Source organism: Cryptomeria japonica, chromosome 11 (assembly GCF_030272615.1).
Source record: "Cryptomeria japonica chromosome 11, Sugi_1.0, whole genome shotgun sequence".
Taxonomy (NCBI): Eukaryota; Viridiplantae; Streptophyta; class Pinopsida; order Cupressales; family Cupressaceae; genus Cryptomeria; species Cryptomeria japonica.
Genome location: NC_081415.1, coordinates 251,431,057 through 251,449,798, shown reverse-complemented (window position 1 = coordinate 251,449,798; position 18,742 = coordinate 251,431,057).

Sequence of the window (18,742 nt, the reverse complement as noted above, 5' to 3'; positions counted from 1 at the left end):
ATAACTCATGCGTAGATAGTTTTGATATACCCGGAGATGATTCAAGGCCTTGAGGCACCTTTCATCTAATAATTCTAGCTCTTGTAAGTGAGCAATTCTGTATTCTTCCTCTAGTAGGATGTTTTGCAGCGATACCTTAAAGAGGGGATCTCGATCTCAATGGGAAGGATGGCTTCAAAACCAAATATTAGGGAATAAGGAGTGGCACCTGTGGGGGTGCGGATGGAGGTGCAGTTGGCCCACAATGCAGGATGGATTTGAAGGTGCCAATCATGGCCCGCTTCATTGACTGTCTTTTTAAGGATTTTTATTAGGGTTTTATTAGAAGCCTCAGCTTGGCCATTGCCTTGGGGGTAATATGGAATGGAGAAGCGATGCTGGATGTTGAATTTTTGGCTAAGTTCTTTGACATCCTGGTTTTTAAATTATTTACCATTATCTATGATGATAACTTTTGGGATGCCATACCGGCAGATTAGGTAGTTCAGGATGAACTTGGATATTTACTTTCCGGTGGTGAAAGTAAGAGGGATAGCCTCTACCCACTTGGTGAAGTATTCGGTGGTAGTGATAATGAATTTATGTCCGTTGGAAGATGAAGGGTGGATTTTCCCAATGAGATCGAGCCCCCACTGCGAGAAGGGCCATGGTGTAATGAATGAGTGCAATTCTTGTGATGATGCATGAATCTTGTCACCATGCTGCTGGCAAGGGATGCATTTCTTCACATAGTTGTATGCATCTTCTTCCATTTTAGGCCAATAGTATCCTGTTCTCAAAAGTTTTTTAGCCAATATGAGTCCACTTGAGTGTGCCTCACAGATACCCTTGTGTACTTCACGTAATGCCCATTCTGCTTCTTGTTTATCTAAACACCTTAGGAGGGAACCATCAAAATGCCATCTGAACAAGGTGTTTGCAAGGATGGTGTAATGGGCACATCGACAGATGAAGGTTTGTTGTGGGGGAATGGTGTTGTCTTTGAGGAAAGCGAAGGTTTCTTGGTACCAAGGGGATTTGGGACCAACGAGAACACACACCATTTCAGACTCTGGTAGGTCATATGTTGGTATAAACAATTGCTCGCCCAAGAAGTCACACTTCTGATTGTGTGCTAGCATTTGAAGGAGGGAGCCAATGGCGGCCATTGCATCTGCAACCCTGTTGTTTGTTTGTGGGATTTGATCAAACTTAATTGCTGTGAAATGTTGCTTAAGATCTTCAACCATGGTACGGTAAGGAAGGAGTTTATCATCTTTTGTCTGGTATTCATCATTGACTTGTTTTATGATGAGCTGGGAATTGCCATAGACTTGTAATTCCTTTATTTTCTAGTGGATAGCCAAGCGTAAACCTATGATGAGGGCCTCGTATTCTGCTATGTTGTTGGTACATGCAAAGGCTATCTTGTATGATTTTGGGATGCCATCTCCTTGAGGTGTGACCAATAATATTCCTGCCCCTGATCCATTTGAGTGTAGGAGCCATCAAAATACAATTTCCATGTGGAGGATGTGGTAACAGTCATACTGAACTCATCTGGTAATTCTGTGAGAAGATGATGGTCACCTAGAAGTGGAGCTTCAGCCAACTGATTTGCAATGACTTGTCCCTTGATTGCTTTTTTGTCCACATATTCACTGTCAAACTCACTTAAGAGCATGACCCATTTAGTCATTCAGCCAGTGAGAGCAGCTTTGGATAAGAGATATTTAAGTGGATCGATTTTAGCAATTAGTTCTATTTTGTTGTTTAGCATATAGTGTCAGAGTTTTTATGTGCTAAACACCAATGCCAAGCATGCTCTTTCAATGGGGGTATAATTGAGTTCATACCCTACCAGTGTACGGCTGATGTAGTAAACAACATGTTCTTTCCCTTGATCATCTGTCTGTGCCAATAATGCCCCCAATGCCATTGCAATAGTGCATATATACAAAATAAGGGGTTTTCCAGGAGTAGGAGGCATCAATACCAGAGGTGATGCTAGATATCCTTTTAGTTTCTCAAAGGCCTTTTGGCATAAGCAATCCCATTTGAATTTTGTGTCCTTGCACAAGAGGTGTGCAAATGGATGGCACTTATTTGCTAGTTGTGAAATGAAACATTCAATAGATTGGAGTTTTCCCTGGAGACTGCACAGTTGTCTGAGAGTTTTTGGTGGAGGCATTTCCATGATAGCTTTTACTTTTGCAGGATCGACCTCAATGCCTCTGTGAGAAACAATGAATCCTAATAGTTTTCTCGATGTGACTCCAAACACACACTTTTTTGGATTCAACCGTAGTTTGTATATTTCTAATCTTTCAAAGATCTGCTTTAGAATGGGGATGTGTTCTTTTCTTGTCTTAGATTTGCCTAGCAGATCATCTACATAGTCCTCCATAATTTTGTGTAAGAGGTCATGAAAAATTGTTGTCATTGCATGTTGGTATGTACCTCCAGCATTTTTGTGACCAAAAGGTATGACCTGATAATAGAAAGTCCCCCATGGTGTTGTGAATGCAATTTTATGTTGATCCTCATCTGCATTCCTGATTTGGTTGTATCCAGAGAACCCATCCATAAGCAACAACATCTCATATCTTACTGTAAGGTCCAAAATCATATCTATGTCTGGGAGCGGAAAATCATCTTTAGGACAAGCTATATTTAGATCTTAGAAATCTGTGCAGATGCGGATGCCCCCAGCAGGTTTTCCAACAGGTACAATGTTGGAGACCTGTTCAACATAATCTATTGGTTTGATAAATTCTGCATCTAACATCTTTTGGAGTTCTGCCTTGACCAGGAGTGCAATATGTGGGTGCATTTTGCACAATTTTTATTTTATAGGTTTTGTGTCTGGACGGATGGCGAGATTGTGAACCACCAAGGCAGGATCCAACCCTGGCATATCAGAATAGGACCATGCAAAATTGATTTTTACCTCTGTAAGGAAGTTGATGAAGTCTTGTTTCTCTATTTCTGTGAGGGATTTGGCAATGAGCACGTTTTTCAGAATGACTTCAGTGCCCATGTTGATGCTGTCTGTTTCTTCTATCAGCAAATTTGATTTGTCTTGTGGAAGGTAACCAATGGTAGGGAGGTCAAATCCATCATCGTTAAGTGCCTTTTCTAGGTTTTCACTTTTGGATACGCCCTTTGTTTTTATTTTTTGCTCATCCAAAGGTGCCTTAGGGAGGTTTTCACCAAGGGAATCATGTCTTTTCCTTTTATTATCCTTTTTGTGGCTAAGGGCATTGACCTGACTACCAAAGTATCCCTTTTCCTATAGTTAAATACCCTCAATTCTATTACAATCTTCCAGATTTTGCGCTTTCAGGAGAGCAATGAGAGCATTATTGTCGATGTAGATATCTAAAGTGGGTTTGTCTCGTTGGCCCCAGTCAATGAGTTTAGGATGGACAAGATGTAGCTCATGTGAAGTGGGAAGGGTTACGAGGGTGATGGTATTGATGTAAGCATCCAAGAAGATATCTTTCTCATATTCATAAGGCATTTCGTGGAATTCCTCTTTGTAAGCACTTTCGATATCCGAAGAAGGACTAGAAGGGGCACCAACAATAGTAGTCTTAGGCACCAGGGTGTACCCAAAGCCTCCGTTGTAACTATAGGAGATAGGATTTATGGGTGCTTTTCTTCCTTTCTCCTCTAGTCCTAGGCCGTGTCCTTTGTAACCCACTTTTAAAACTATGGCAGATGCTTTTGGGTACATTTTTTTGGATATTCTTGCTGGATCTTCATCCTCTTCCCTGCATAGCCATGAAGAGATATCTTCTTTGAGGCTCTCGTTATCAAGTGAGCCCATTGTTGGAAGGTGGTGTTTTGGCATTGCATGACTGGTTTTGGGTCTTTTTTGAGCTCTTTTGGTTTGCCAAATGACTTAGGAGAGAGAGGGAGGTTGCCTATCAATAAGATGTCCTCCAATTTGTATTCTCCACAGCCATTGTCCAAGATCTTGATTTGATTATTTGGTTGGGATGATGTGGAGGCAATATTTGATGTGTCAGATGGAGGCGTTGGCGAGGGTCTATTTAGTGGGCAATGATACAGATGCTTCCCCTCTAATAGTTTGCAATATTGAAAAGGTTGGGGATAACCTTCAATAGTGATCACTCTTTCATTATAGGGGAATTTGATGCATTGGTGATAGGTGGAGGGTACGACCTACAAGGAATGAATCCATGGCCTCTCGAGGAGAATGTTGTAGGGGAGATCAAGATCTAGTACTTGGCAAGGGGTTTCAATTGTAATGGGGCCCACTTGAAGAGGTAAGGTGATCATGCCCTTTGAAATTCTTTCTGCATCATCATATGCCTTTATTGTGATCCTTCCTGATGTGTCTATCAGATCCTCAGAAAGTCCCAATTGTTTTATTAATTTGTATGTGCACAGATTAAGCCTAGATCCACCATCTATCAGGATATGTTTGACCTTGTGCTTGTGGATGAGAGCTTCGATGTGCAAAGGTTTGTTATGGTCTTCATCTACGGGAGCATCTTTGGAGTTAAATACAATGTGTTGCTGGGCAACAAGGTTTCCAATGAGGGCTTGGAATTGGGTGGCGTTGATGTTATTAGGAATGTATGATTGGAGAAGGGATTGTTCCAAAATTTCTTTATGGATTGGGGAAGTCTTGAGAAGTTCCAATGATCAGGTGTTTTCCCAAGTTGATCAAGGAGGTCATATCGACGGGTGGAAGATATGGGTGGGGGGTTTGGTGGGGGAGGGACTTCTTGGATGGTGACTTTACCTCGGCGTGTAGTTGCATTGTAGTCGTTCTAGAAATGGGAGGTGGAAGGCGTGGCACCTTGAATGACTATCCTAGCAGGATTTGGTCTGCTTTGGGAAGAAGGAGGATTGACTCCTTGGATGGTTATGACATTGACATGATTGTCTGCAGGTTCAATGCGACCTACTAAAAAATCAAAGCTAGTTATGTGATTAGCGTAGTCATAACCCATTGCGTTAGATGATGAGTCTTTTCCTTTATCATGATCCAGGAAGGGTTCCTGGTACATTTTGAGTTTGTCATTGTTATTACCAGGTTTTGCATTTTCTACTTCAATCTCACCTTAATCAATGAGATCTTGTATGTAGATCTTCAATTTAATACACTTGCGTGTATCATGTCCCTTGATACGATGGTATTCACAATACTCATTTTCATTATACCATCTTGGTTTAGGTTGATTGGGGTCAAACGGGCGAGTGATTGGAAAAACCACTGCACCTACTTGGACAAGTTTCTAAAACACCATTTCAATAGGCTCAGCCAGAGGAGTGAAATCTCTTGGAGTCCTGTTAATCGATTGGGGTGGTCATCCCTAGATTGAGACATTGTTGTGAGGTTTTTGGGATTGATTTTGATTATTTTGATTGTTGAATTGATGATTATTGGTGGTGGATTTTGGGGGAGTGGCCACAGTTTGGACCCACTTTGCATCAGTTACACCATCATTGACCACATTTTTGTTCTTGGACCAGAATTTTGGCTTGTTGTTATGATAAGAGAAAGAACTTTGTATCAACTTTTGGTAATGTTTCAAGGTTCCTTCCTCCAACAAGACATGTTTGAGGGTGAGGCCCTTATCGGTCAATTTTTGGAAGGATTTGATACATTGGGATATTAAGGGTCTTGAAAGTTCAGGCACCAAATTCTTTTGGAATAGTTCAATTTGATGTTTTTTTGGCATGTCCCACTCAAATTTCTTGATAAGATGTCGCCATCTTTGTAGGAAATTGGGAAAGGTTTCTCCGGGCCTTTGTTTTGTATTACATAGGTCCATCATAGAAACATCATTACCCATGTTGTATGCATACTGGGCCACAAATTTTTCTGCCAAGTCTAGAAAAGAGACAATGGAACCTTGTGGTAAAGATGAGAACCATGCCAGGGCGTCTCCCATGAGACTCTTAGGAAAAAGTCTATGAAGATAAAGGTCACTATAGGAGACTTCTTGGCATAAGATGTGGAATTCTCGAACATGATCGTGGGGGTCTCCTTTGCCTTCATACTTGGTGAATTTAGGGATCTCAAATCCTGAGGGATATGGTGCAACTGATATAGATGGGTCGTAAGGACAAGGGAAAAACTCTTTGAATGAGTAAGTTTTTCTTTTATTAGTCCTTTGTTTCATGTCCTTGATGATATTTTTCATGTCTTGAATTTCCTTGATGAGGTCTTATTGTGGGCTTTGATAATGATGAATTGTATTTGCCCCAAGAATTGGATGAGCCAAAGAAGGTGTACCACCACCAATATATTGATATGATGAGGAGGTAGGAACGTGGGATGTGATGACCGATGTTGTTGGGGTTTGAGTGACAGTTGGTTGTGGTCCACAAATGGTTGTGACAGGATTGAATACAGTCAGGATAAAATTTGTGACATTGTTGGGAGGAAGGGAAGTTTGTGGAATAGAAATATGTGGTTGAATAGAAGGAGGTGGTATAGAAGTTTGTTGGAGAATAGATGAGATCGGATTTGATAGTGGTATGGATGGTAAGGAGGAAGAAGGTGGGATGGAGACCACAGTGGGAGGTACCACAGGTGGCGTTAATTGAGCTTGGATGATTGATGGGGCTGCAATTGGTTGAGCTTGAATAGTAGGTGCAACACTTTGTGTGGGAGCGAGGGCTCCTTGTAGTTGTTGGGCGAAAGTAGATCTATTAAACTCAAGCGGAAGTTGAGCTCCATTTTCAAGAAGAGCTTTCAGAAGTGCAATAGGATTGTGTTTAATAAGCTTGTCCATCATCTCTTGGTTATAAGAATCTGCTTGGAAAGTTTGCACTTCCGGGCAAAGTTCATCTTGGCTAAACATGTCAGAATTTTGGCTTTGATCTTGATTGCTAGGTTGCCCACTTTGTGTATGATCTTGCATGGGATCTTCATATAGGACACCAATGTCCGACATGCCATATTGTTGTTCAACCATCTTTTTCTTTTGGGATCAAGTTGCGACCATAAAAGATATTTGTGATGAAAGGACTTAAGAAATTTGAGGATGAAAGGACTTAGGAAATTTGAGGATGATTGATGGAGGAGGTATGGTAGTGATGGTTTAGAAGAAATTTGATGACTAGGTTGTCTTTGGCATGAACATGAAGGATTGATTCGAATGACAAGTTGTATGAAGGGATATGACCACCTTGATTTGGACAATAATTGGTGTTTCAAAGGACAAACTTGAATGTTGATGGAGAGGATGGACTCTTAGCTTCTCTCTTAGGCTTATGAAATATGGGATGAACAGAGCTTTCACACAATTTTTGGACTTGGTGTGGGTAATGACTTGGATAATTGTTTGTGTCTTGACAAGTGTTTTTGCAGTGTTTGGGGATAGTGATGTGTTTTTAGTCTTCTCTTGACAAGTATATATCAAACAAAGAAAACAAAATGATCAAATGCATACTATCTCAAAGTCACTCATGCTCATATACAACATTCTTAAGGCTGGCAAGGACAATAGTCATTGAATCCCAATTGGTTTCCCAGCTACGCTTACCCAGAGCGGACACTTAGATGCTTGACCCCACTGACTCCCCTCCATGACACTCACTTCTAGGGGCAGCCAAGCATCAATTCCCATGAAAAATCCTCATGGCGAACTTTGTGTCTCTACTAAGGGCCGTAAAAATATGGGTGGCTTCAGAGGTCCGACCTCCTGCACTAATGACTAGAAGGTTTTTGGCCACTATGAACAAGGTGTTTAGTAAGTCTTCCCATTAGGAGCTACCCTTCGAAGTTGTGCAAGCGCAATTGAGGCCTATAGCCCAACGAAGCACCAAGAACTTAGTAGTCACACAAGCGTGATTGAGATCTCTAGGACCCTACTAAGCACCCAATGTGAGAGTGAACTCTCATATAGCCCCAACCATTAACCCTTTCGTAGTCAATGGCCTATTTATTATAGTGAGTTGGGAACCCCAGGTCTAGGTATACTCACTTGGGTCGTTCCCCTCTTACCGTCTCAAAGAGCAAGTTGGGAGGGCAGCTAGAGGTAAACACACAATCAAACAAGAAAAGGTTGGAGAGTCTGGATTTTTGATCATCTAGCAAGATGAGAGCATACTCTCCTACCTTTATGCTTTTCTTAAAGAAACATAAGACAATGGTTCATTCCATTTTAATTAATATCTAGGTGCCTAATTTAAATAAATGCACAATATTTGGTTGAATCAGCTAGGCAACCTGCAAAACAATTTGATTAGTAGTTTGAAAAATGGAGTCTTCAAAAGTGTCCTACAAAATAACTAGATTAGTAGTTTGAAAAATGGAGTCTTCAACAAGCATCCTGCAAAACAACTTGATTAGTAGTTTGAAAAATAGTCTTCAACAAGCATCCTTCAAAAAACAACAAAATGACAAAAATATTAATTTTTTTTTGATTTTTTGGGAATAAGTAGAAAAACATGAATAAAAACTTTTTTACTAATGACAAATGTGGATTTGGAGGAAACTTTGATGGGTAAATGGGGTTTGACTAGGTTTTTGCCACTTTCCAAGGGATAAGCAAGCAAAAAATGGGGATTTTAGAGGAGAGATGAAGGAATGGGAAAATTTGTCCAAGAGGGACAAAGAAGCAAAAGTTGGAGATGGATAATATGAGAAAAATTTGGAGGTGATTGGATAAAAGGGGAAGGAGTTATGGCAACCCTAAAAATAAAGAAATGTGGGATTTTGGGCTTCAAAAAGTGGATTTTTGGGATAAGGCCCCCAAGGAAGGAAATGTGGAAAATGGAAATGTGGAGAATATGGTGAAGTTTGAAGGAAAATGGAGTCAAGATAAAGAAGATATGGTGAATTTTTATTTTTTTTTAAAATTTTTATACCCTAGATTTAATAGAGTAGACAGTCGCACTAAACAAAATAAAAAAAATAAAAAAATGTCAAAGGTCCGGATTTCTTATTGTCTAGATAGACAAAAGCATACTCTCCTACTTTCACACTTTCCTGCGGTCAGACAAATTATGATTAAACAAAGCAGATAACAAGAAATGAAAAGAAAATGCAGACTACAGTTAGTGCCTAAAAATTTCAGACAGATTAACAGAGCAGATAATAGAGAAGACAGTCACACTAATCAGATGGAAAAGTGCCAAAAGTCTGGATTTTTTATTGTCTAGATAGACAAGAGCATACTCTCTTATTTTCACACTTTCCTGCATTTAGAGCATACAATCGCACTAAACAAAATTAAAAAAAAAGTGTCAAAGGTCCAGATTTTTGATTGTCTATATAGACAAGAGCATACTCTCCTACTTTCACACAGATTATAATAAAACAAAGTAGATAACAGATCAGATAATAGAGTTATCAGGCTGAAACAGAAACAGAATGAGGAGCCATCACGTAGAAATACAGAACCGCTATTCTAGAACCTACCAAAAAGATATATATATATATATATATATATATATATATATATATATTTGCAGTCACTCTATTCTAGAACCTGCATCTCACAACTCACAAAAATTAAAAGAAACATTAGTACTTAGGGACATGGGTCCCACCGGATGTGCCAAAATGAAGAGGGGAAAACAGATTAGAAGGTCAAATGATAAAAAATATAACACAATAAACATGCAAAATATCATGAAAAGACCATTTCACCTTGCTATTTTACCTTCTCCTTTGGATTGAGCTTGATGAAGTGAAGGCGCCCCTTGATAATGCTCCACTTGATGTGCTCCTTTGATTGCTAGATGTGGATGACTCTCCAATGTTGTGCACAAATGGAATGGATTTAGAACATGATAAGGATGAGATGATCAAGTTGCCAAGATGATTTCTTGGGCTCAAAAGGGCAGCATAAGCTTACTGGATTTTGAGATGTCTTTTTTTTGAATGAAGGGATGGAGCCCTTTATTTATAGGAAGAGGAGAGAAAAATGGATGGCTAGGATGGATTCGAGATGAAGGGCTAGGATTTACTTGTGAGCTCACACAAGGTCCAAGAGAGGGTGTGGAGACCAAGAAATATGCCTTAAAGGCATTTCGTATCTCCACACTCAACAAGGTGCATTGGAGGAATTAAAAATTCTCCAAAAAAGGATATCATGGGGATTGGAGGAATAAAAAAGAATTAAAAATTCCTTGGGAGAGGAGATGCTTGGAGGAATGTGAGATTTCAAAAATCTTACATTCACCTAGGAAAAGAGTATTTAAAAGCAAGGAGTTGACTTTGTGGCTAATCATGTTGATTAGCCATTAACGATTCATTAAGAGGGGGATTAGAGGAAATGTTAGGTGGGATTAGGATAATTTGACTAGGAGAGAGAATGAGTGGAGGGAATAAAAAAAATTAGAAGAATAATGTTAAGTGAGTTTAGGGAGTTTCTAGAAGAATTTATTAGGTTAATGATGAATTAAGAAGATGATTTGTAGGAATCATGTAGGTTAACTAATTAATTGAAATTAATTAGCTAAGAGGAAGATTTGTGAGGATTTGATTTTTTTAGAAGAATAAAGAAAAGGATTGATTTATTAAATAAATCAATCACATACTATAGTGACAATATTAATTATATTTAATTAATATTGAGGAGAATTTTAATTAACATAATTAATTAATTAATTATGTGAGAAATTAAAAATAATTAAAATAATTATTTTTAAGTGTCTACAATTTCATTTAATCCCCTATTCCTCTTTTAAATAAATTAAATCAAACATTTATTTAAAATCATTTATCCCCCCCCACTTGCATTTTCCTGCAAATGCAACTTGCACACATTTATTGAAATAAATTAATTTATTTTAAATAAAAATCCTATTTTCCCTCACCCACCAAATCCACTTGCATTCCTAAACCCCCTTCTAGATTCTTCTAACCCTTCCTAATTAGCCTAATCCATCCCCTAATTATTGTCACATTCCTAAGCAACCTGGAGTCACTTCTCAAAGACTTCAAAGTCTTTGAGAAATATTTAATGCTTTGTGTGTTCAATAATTTAACCTCCAAAGTCTTCCAAGACCACTAATGGCTCTTACATGACCATTTATGGCTCTTACATAACCATTTATGGTTGTTTCAACTTGCACCCATGTGTCTCCTCAAACATTTATTGCTTTGACCATGGTTATCCCTTTTGCCTTTGCACAAGAGTTTATCCATTGGATAAAAGCTTTATTCTTTAAATAAAGAATTTATTCACTCAACCCAACCTTGACCCTAACCCCCAAGTTAACTCCCAGGTCATGTCAAGCATTTAATGCTTATTCCTTCTCCTCTCAACCTATCTCACATTGACACTTGTCATCCTGGGATTGGGTTGAAAGCTCTCACATAGATTGAATTTCATTCAATCCCCACTCTTGTTGAGATTACTCAATCTCAACCATCCATTGCTCCATTTTACCTATAAATAGAGCCCATTTCTTCATAATCCAAATCCTGAAAACTTGTATGCATTTAATCTATAGTGAATTTTAGAGAGCATTTAGCATAAATCACTAATATATTGTTATCTTGGACTAAAATAAATCTTAGTTCTTTTTCATAATATGTTTAATTAGTTTGTTTTACACTTGCATAGCATAAGCTTGAGACCATCTACAATCTTGAATCTCCATAAGCATCCATAGTGCAAAAAGTTGTTGAGAGCTACACTATTTTGGAACTTGGAGAGGAGGGGAACAAAGGAGAAGGAGCTAAGAACATGTTAAGAGGCATTTGGAGATGCCTTCTTATATTTGTGTCATTTGTTAAATATGTTAGCATGATCTTAGTATCTCTTTTGATATGCCTGCTTAGATTAGTTCTTGGTTGAATAACACTAACGATTTCTTGTGTGTTTTTGTGTGCTATACGACCATAGGTTTTTAATCTAACCTTATTCTTTTTGCAGAGCATCAATACCAATGAACAAATCTCCAAGACAAAGTTTCCAAATGATGTCTTTGACATAACCAATCATTCTCCATGTTATTCCAAGTGCCGATGAACAATATAACCTGCCAGTGAACCAAATACCAGTGACTGTGCATAAGTCACTTACTTGCTAGTGAACATTGCCAATTCTCCAGAGTGCCAAAGTTGATAAGTGTTAATAGGTGTTGACATCAATGAAAAAACCATATCAATATATCCAAAATACCAACAGGTTCACCCCCACGACAAGTAGAACGATAAATTGGCTCTGCAGCAACTTTTCATTGAATGAATCTGACTATTTTTTCATCAACTGAAAAATTGCTACCCTATGAAAACCACACCGAATTTTGAAAATTCAAGACATAATATTGTACGTGGCCCTCACATGACCCTATAAGTTCAAATGAATCATTTGTAAGTGCCACGGATTCCGAGATACAATCTATCAAATTTTGATAATTTTTCGCACATAGGGTGCTCAAGGGACGACACCGGTAGGGTATCACCTTGAGTGTTCGACTGAGTGGGGAGGAAAAGAAAGAGCATGCCTAGGGTAATAATGCCTATCTAGACATGTTGGAATTGATGATTCACCCCCATGACAAGCAGAATGAGAAATTGGCTCCATGAAAACTTTTCACTGAATCCATCTGATGAATTTTTCGTCAATTGAAAAATTGCTGCCCTACAAAAACCGCTCCGCATCTTGAAAATCTGAGACTGGCTATTGTAGGTAGCCCTCACACAACCCTATAAGTTAAAAAAAGTCATTTACAAGTACCATGGATTTCGAGATACAACCTATCAAATTTTGATAATTTTTTGTACTTGGGGCACTCAAGGGATGATGCTGGTAGGGTATGGCCTTGAGCATTCGACCGAGTGGGGGCAATGGGAAACAAGAGCATGCCTAGGGTAAGAATTCCTAACCGGATGTGTTGGAACTGACACTTCATGCCCACGACAAGTAGAATAAGAAATTGGCATCTTTCATTGAATGCATCTCACAATTTTTTCGTCAACTGAAAAAATTGTTTCCCTATGAAAACTGCTCTAAAACTTGAAAATATGAGACATGCTATTGTAGGCATCCCTCACATGACCCTGTAGGTTCAAATGGATCATTCTCAGGTTGTACAGATTTCGAGATATAAGCTATCAAATTTTGATAATTTTTTGCACTTAGGACAACACTGGTAGGGTATGGCCCTGAGAGTTCGATCAAGTAGTGGGGGGGGGGGATTAGGAGAATGCCTAGGGTAAGAATGCCTAACTGGATGTATTGCAACTAACAATCCATGATGAGAAAAATGACAAATTGACTCTATGGCAACTTTTCATTGGATACATCTGACTATTTTTTCATCAACTGAAAAAATCGTCGCCCTACAAAAACCACTATGAATCTTGAAAATCCGAGACAAGCTATTGTACACAACCATCATGTAACCCTCTAGGCTCAAACATATCATTCATAGGTGCCACGGATTTCGAGATACAACCTATCAAATTTTAATATTTTTTTGTACTTAAGGTGCTCAAGGGATTATGCCGGTAGGGTATAGCCCTGAGCATTTGACCAAGTGGGGGACAAAACAAGAGCATGCCCAAGGTAAGAATACCTAACTGAATGTGTTGGAATTGATGATTTGTGCCCACGATGAGTAGAACAAGAAATTGGCTTCATGGCAACTTTTCGTTGAATGCTTCAAATGTTTTTTTCATCAACTAAAAAATTGCTGCCCTACGAAAACCGCTGTAAATCTTGAAAATACAAGACATACTATTATACGCAACCCTCATGTGACTCTATAGGTTCAAACATATCATTCATACGTGCCACAGATTTTGATATACAATTTGTGAAATTTTGACAATTTTTCGTACTCAAGGTGCTCAAGGGACGACGCCGGTAGGGTATAGGCTTGAGTGTTTGACTGAATGGGGAGGCAAAATAGGAGCATGCCTAGGGTAAGAATGCCTAACTGGATGTGTCAGAATTGATGATTCACACCCACGATGAGAAAAACAAGAAATTGGTTCGGTGACAACCTTTCATTAAATGCATTTGACGATTTTTTCATCAACTTTAAAATCGTTGCCCTACAAAAACTATTTCAATTATTGAAAATATGAGATAAGCTATTATTGGCAGCCATCACATGACCCTATAGGTTCAAATAGATCATTCGTAGGTACCACGGATTCCAAGATACAACTTGTCAAATTTTAATAATTTTTTGCACTTATGCCGCTCAAGGGACAATGCTGATATGGTATGGTCCTAAGCATTCGAGTGAGTGGGGGATAAAAATAGGAGTATGCCTAGGGTCATAATGTCTAATTGAAGGTGTTGGAACTGGCGATTTTCTCCCATGATGAGTAGAACGAGAAATTGGCTCCATGACAACTTTTCATTGAATTCATTTGACGATTTTTTTGTCAACTAAAAAATCACTGCCCTACGAAAACCACTCTGACTATGGAAAATATGAGACAAGCTATTGTAGGTTGCCCTCACATGACCGTGTAGGTTCAAATGGATCATTCATAGGTGTCACAAATTCTAAGATACAACTTGTCAAATTTTGATAATTTTTTTCACTTAGGACGCTCAAGGGACGACATCGGTAGGGTATGGCCATGAGTGTTCAACTGAGTGGGGGAGAAAAATAGGAGCATGCCTAGGGTAAGAATGCCTCACTGGATGTGTTGGTACTGACAGTTCCCACCCACAACAAGCAAAACGAGAAATTGGCTCTGTGGCAACTTTTTATTTAATGCATCTGATGATTTTTTCGTCAACTGAAAAATCGCTGCCCTACAAAATCCGCTCTGAATCTTGAAAATCTGAGACAGGCTATTGCAAGAAGCCCTTATGTTACCCTGCAGGTTCAAACAGATCATTCACAGGTGCCATAGATTCTGAGATACAACCTACCAAATTTTGATAATTTTTCACACTTAGGGCGCTCAAGAGATGACGTCGGTAGGATATGACCATGAGTGTTTGACTGAGTGGGGGGGAGGGGTTTAAAATAGGACCATGCCTAAGATAATAATGCCTAAACAGATATCTTAGAACTAATTGTTTGTGCCCACAATGAGTAGAATGAGAAATTGGCTTCATGGTAACTTTTAATTGAATGCATTTGATGATTTTTTTGTCAACTAAAAAATCGCCGCCCTACAAAAATTGCTTCAAATCTTGAAAATTTGAGATAGGCTATTATAGGAAGCCCTCACATGACCTTGTAGGTTCCAACGTATCATTTGCAGGTGCCATGGATTCTAAGATACAACTTGTCAATTTTTGACAATTTTTCGCATTTAGGATGCTCAAGGGATGATGCGGATAGGGTATGGCCATGAGAATTCAACCAAGTGGGAGGGAAAAAGATGAGAATGCCTAGGGTAAGACTACCTAACTGGATGTGTTGGAATTGATGGTTCATGCCATGATGAGTAGAACGAGAAATTGGCTCCGTGGCAACTTTTCATTGAATGCATCTGACGATTTTTCATCAACTAAAAAATTATTTCCCTACAAAAACCACTTTGAATATTGAAAATCTGAGGCAGGATATTGTAGGTATCCCTCATGTGACCCTATAGGTTGAAACAAATCATTCATAGGTGACATGGATTTTGAGATATAACCTGTCAAATTTTGATAAATTTTCACACTTAGGGCACTCAAGGGACAATGTCGGTAGGGTATGGCCCTAAGCATTCGATCGAGTTGGGGGAAAAATAGGAACATGCCTAGGATAAGAGTGCCTAACTAGATGTGTTGGAACTGATGGTTCACACCCACGATGAGTAGAATGAGAAATTGGCTCCGTGATAACTTTTCATTGAATGCATTTGACGCAACTAAAAAATTGCTACCCTACAAAAACTGCTCCAAATATTGAAAATCCAAGACATGCTGTTATAGGCAGCCCCCACGTAACCTTGTAGGTTCAAACATATTATTTGCAGGTGGCACAAATTTTGAGATACAACCTATCAAATTTTGATAAATTTTCACATTTAGGGTGCTCAAAGGATGACATCGGTAGGGTATGGCTCTGAGTGTTCAACCGAGTGGGGGGGCGGGGGGCGGGGAGGAGCATGCCTAGGGTAAGAGTGCCTAACCAAACATGTTGGAATTGACATTACAATGTATTATGAGGCACCATATGCCTACAATTAGTGGGGGGTGGAGATATTTTGCACGTGATAGTAAAAGAAAGGAAGGTAAAATTTGTATCTTTCAGTAGCTGAATGAGAATCAAAACAAGTTTATGTTTAGAGTTCATATATTCAGGTCTTAAATTTAATGGGAACATGTAGAAATGGACCTCTTCATGACATCTCCCTGCTGAGATGGCTTTAATGATGGGGGATTGTTGCTAAATGTAACCAATGGATCATGAAAAAAATGTATTCCGCTGCCGAAGATGCTTTGCTACTTTTAATTTGTCATTACTAAGTATCCATGTTATGATTAATAACAATACCATTATGGTCATTAAATTTGGTGAAGTTCCCAAAGGCAACCAAATTTAACACTAAGATTTAGATGGGACAAATTATATAGATTCTCAAGATTAAACAAGCAACATTTTATTGTTCATTATTTAACCATTGTTAATTATTGGATTGAAGATTAAAGTTTAAAAGAATGATGCCATGCACATGAGGAACAAGTTATATCGAATCTCAACTTCTATATATCAAAATGTCAAATAATTACAAGTGTTTGTCCATATACAAAAATGACATAAATGCCAACTCAAACAAAATGTATGTCGATATATGTAAATGTATGTCCATATACAAAATATACATGCCAACTAGACATGTAAGTATCCCAAAATGTTCTATCACATCCTAAACTATTGATGAATCATCAAAATTAATCCTCTTCGCAACACTACTCGTCTCTAAAGGATCTTGCACAAGAAAAATCAAACCACAATTGAGATTATTTATATTGTACAATTTACATTTGGAAAGTTAACATAAAAATCAATATACATTGAACTATATAATTGAACTCTAAATTTGAATTCTTGATTACCTCATCTCCACATTTTCTCTTCATCTTGGGAGGAGTCCTAGAATATGTCATAGGGAGAGTGGGGATGTCAGCAAGATTTTTCATAGACAACCTATATATGTTCACAAACATAACATTGATATAAGGTAGCATATAATTATGGATTTTAGGAATAAAATATATCTTCTAAACACAAAATAAAATAAACACATGTACCTAAGGCATCTCTTCTGCTTCTTCAGGTATAGTGGGTGTAGTCAACAAGGATGTGAAGCCAACAATACTCTATACATAAAGATAAGTATGTGAAACTATCAATCTATGTAGACATGTATAATCATTATAAATTATTTAAACTATTAATTCAATCATGTTTGCATTCAATTACCTTTCCTTTGTCTCCCATTGCACTCCCAGAGCCCGAATTATGTGGCACTGCACTCGCACTATGTGTGTCCTACAAGAGTAAAATAAGATAAACATGCAAGTTACTATATAATTTAATTAATGACAATTTAAATGATGAGCATGTATGTACAATAAAAAATGTAAACGACTAGGTGCAATACTATACATACTATATAGCTATCAAGGCCAAATGAAATGGCCATCAAGGTGCCATCATGGACTTGTGATAACTCCTCCTCAGTCATCAAATGTTAAATATACCATAAATATAAACATTAGTACTTAACACTATCTCTAATAAATATTCATTTAAAATAAAATGTACTATGAAATTACAAGTCTTACCACTACATTGTCAGTGTACGATGAAGGTACCTCCTCATCTCTAGCATGTGAGGACTCCCTAGAGTATGCTCCAGCCCCTATCATCACATCTGGTGCATCGAGCATATCATGCACCTCATAATCAACAATGTCCATGGTAGGATCAACAGGCTGTCCAATAGGACCTAAGCATAGTTTCCCACACATAGCACAAGTATGTGACACACAAATATGTGGAGCTGAAAAAGATGTGTCAGTGCCACCGGATTTACCGCTAGCATCACCAAAAGGCTAAGCTAGTGTCGCAACCTAAGAAACTAAAAGACTACTCAAAGAGTGAGTAACCGATATAGTATGTGATGCTTCCTCAATAATGATATCTGGATGTTGTACTGGTGGTGGGGGATCAACGGAAGGAGGGGGAACATATGGACCTTGTAATACTCTAATTGCCCTAGATCTATCTTGAGGCATACCGAAACCCACACCCTAGAAAGGCTTGATGCCAAAGTAGTTCACATGCTTGCCCAAAACAAACTCATCATACAATTTTTTGATGAAATAAAATGGGACATTGAAAGATTTTTTTTTGGTGTTCTATAAAAAACCATCCACCAATGATCCCAAAAGTTATTTACAATATCTTCGTTTTGACACCATTTGATGGAAAGTTTTTTTTTTTTCACATCAACGAGTTGTCTAGTGTGGGAATTGATAAAAAATGTGTCAATATCAACTTTGGATATCTCAAGCTCCTTGACCTAGTCATAGGCCAAGCCACAAAAGAGCGACGACTCTCACCACAAAAGAGCGACATTGTGCTCCATAGTGACAATTTCTACATTGTTTATTATGACATTAAGAGGATCTAACATTGGGGCTAGATGAGGGATTCTACTATAAATATTTGCAATGCCCCTCAATTGGTTCAAATTTTGACCAATTAAATCTTGAATTGAGGGGAGGTTTGGTAATGGAGGGTTTGGTGGTTGTGGCGATTATGGCTATTCAAGATTGTCATTGTTATACCCCATTTTACTTGATTGAAGTTGAAAATTTGAATTTAATCAACAAATTTC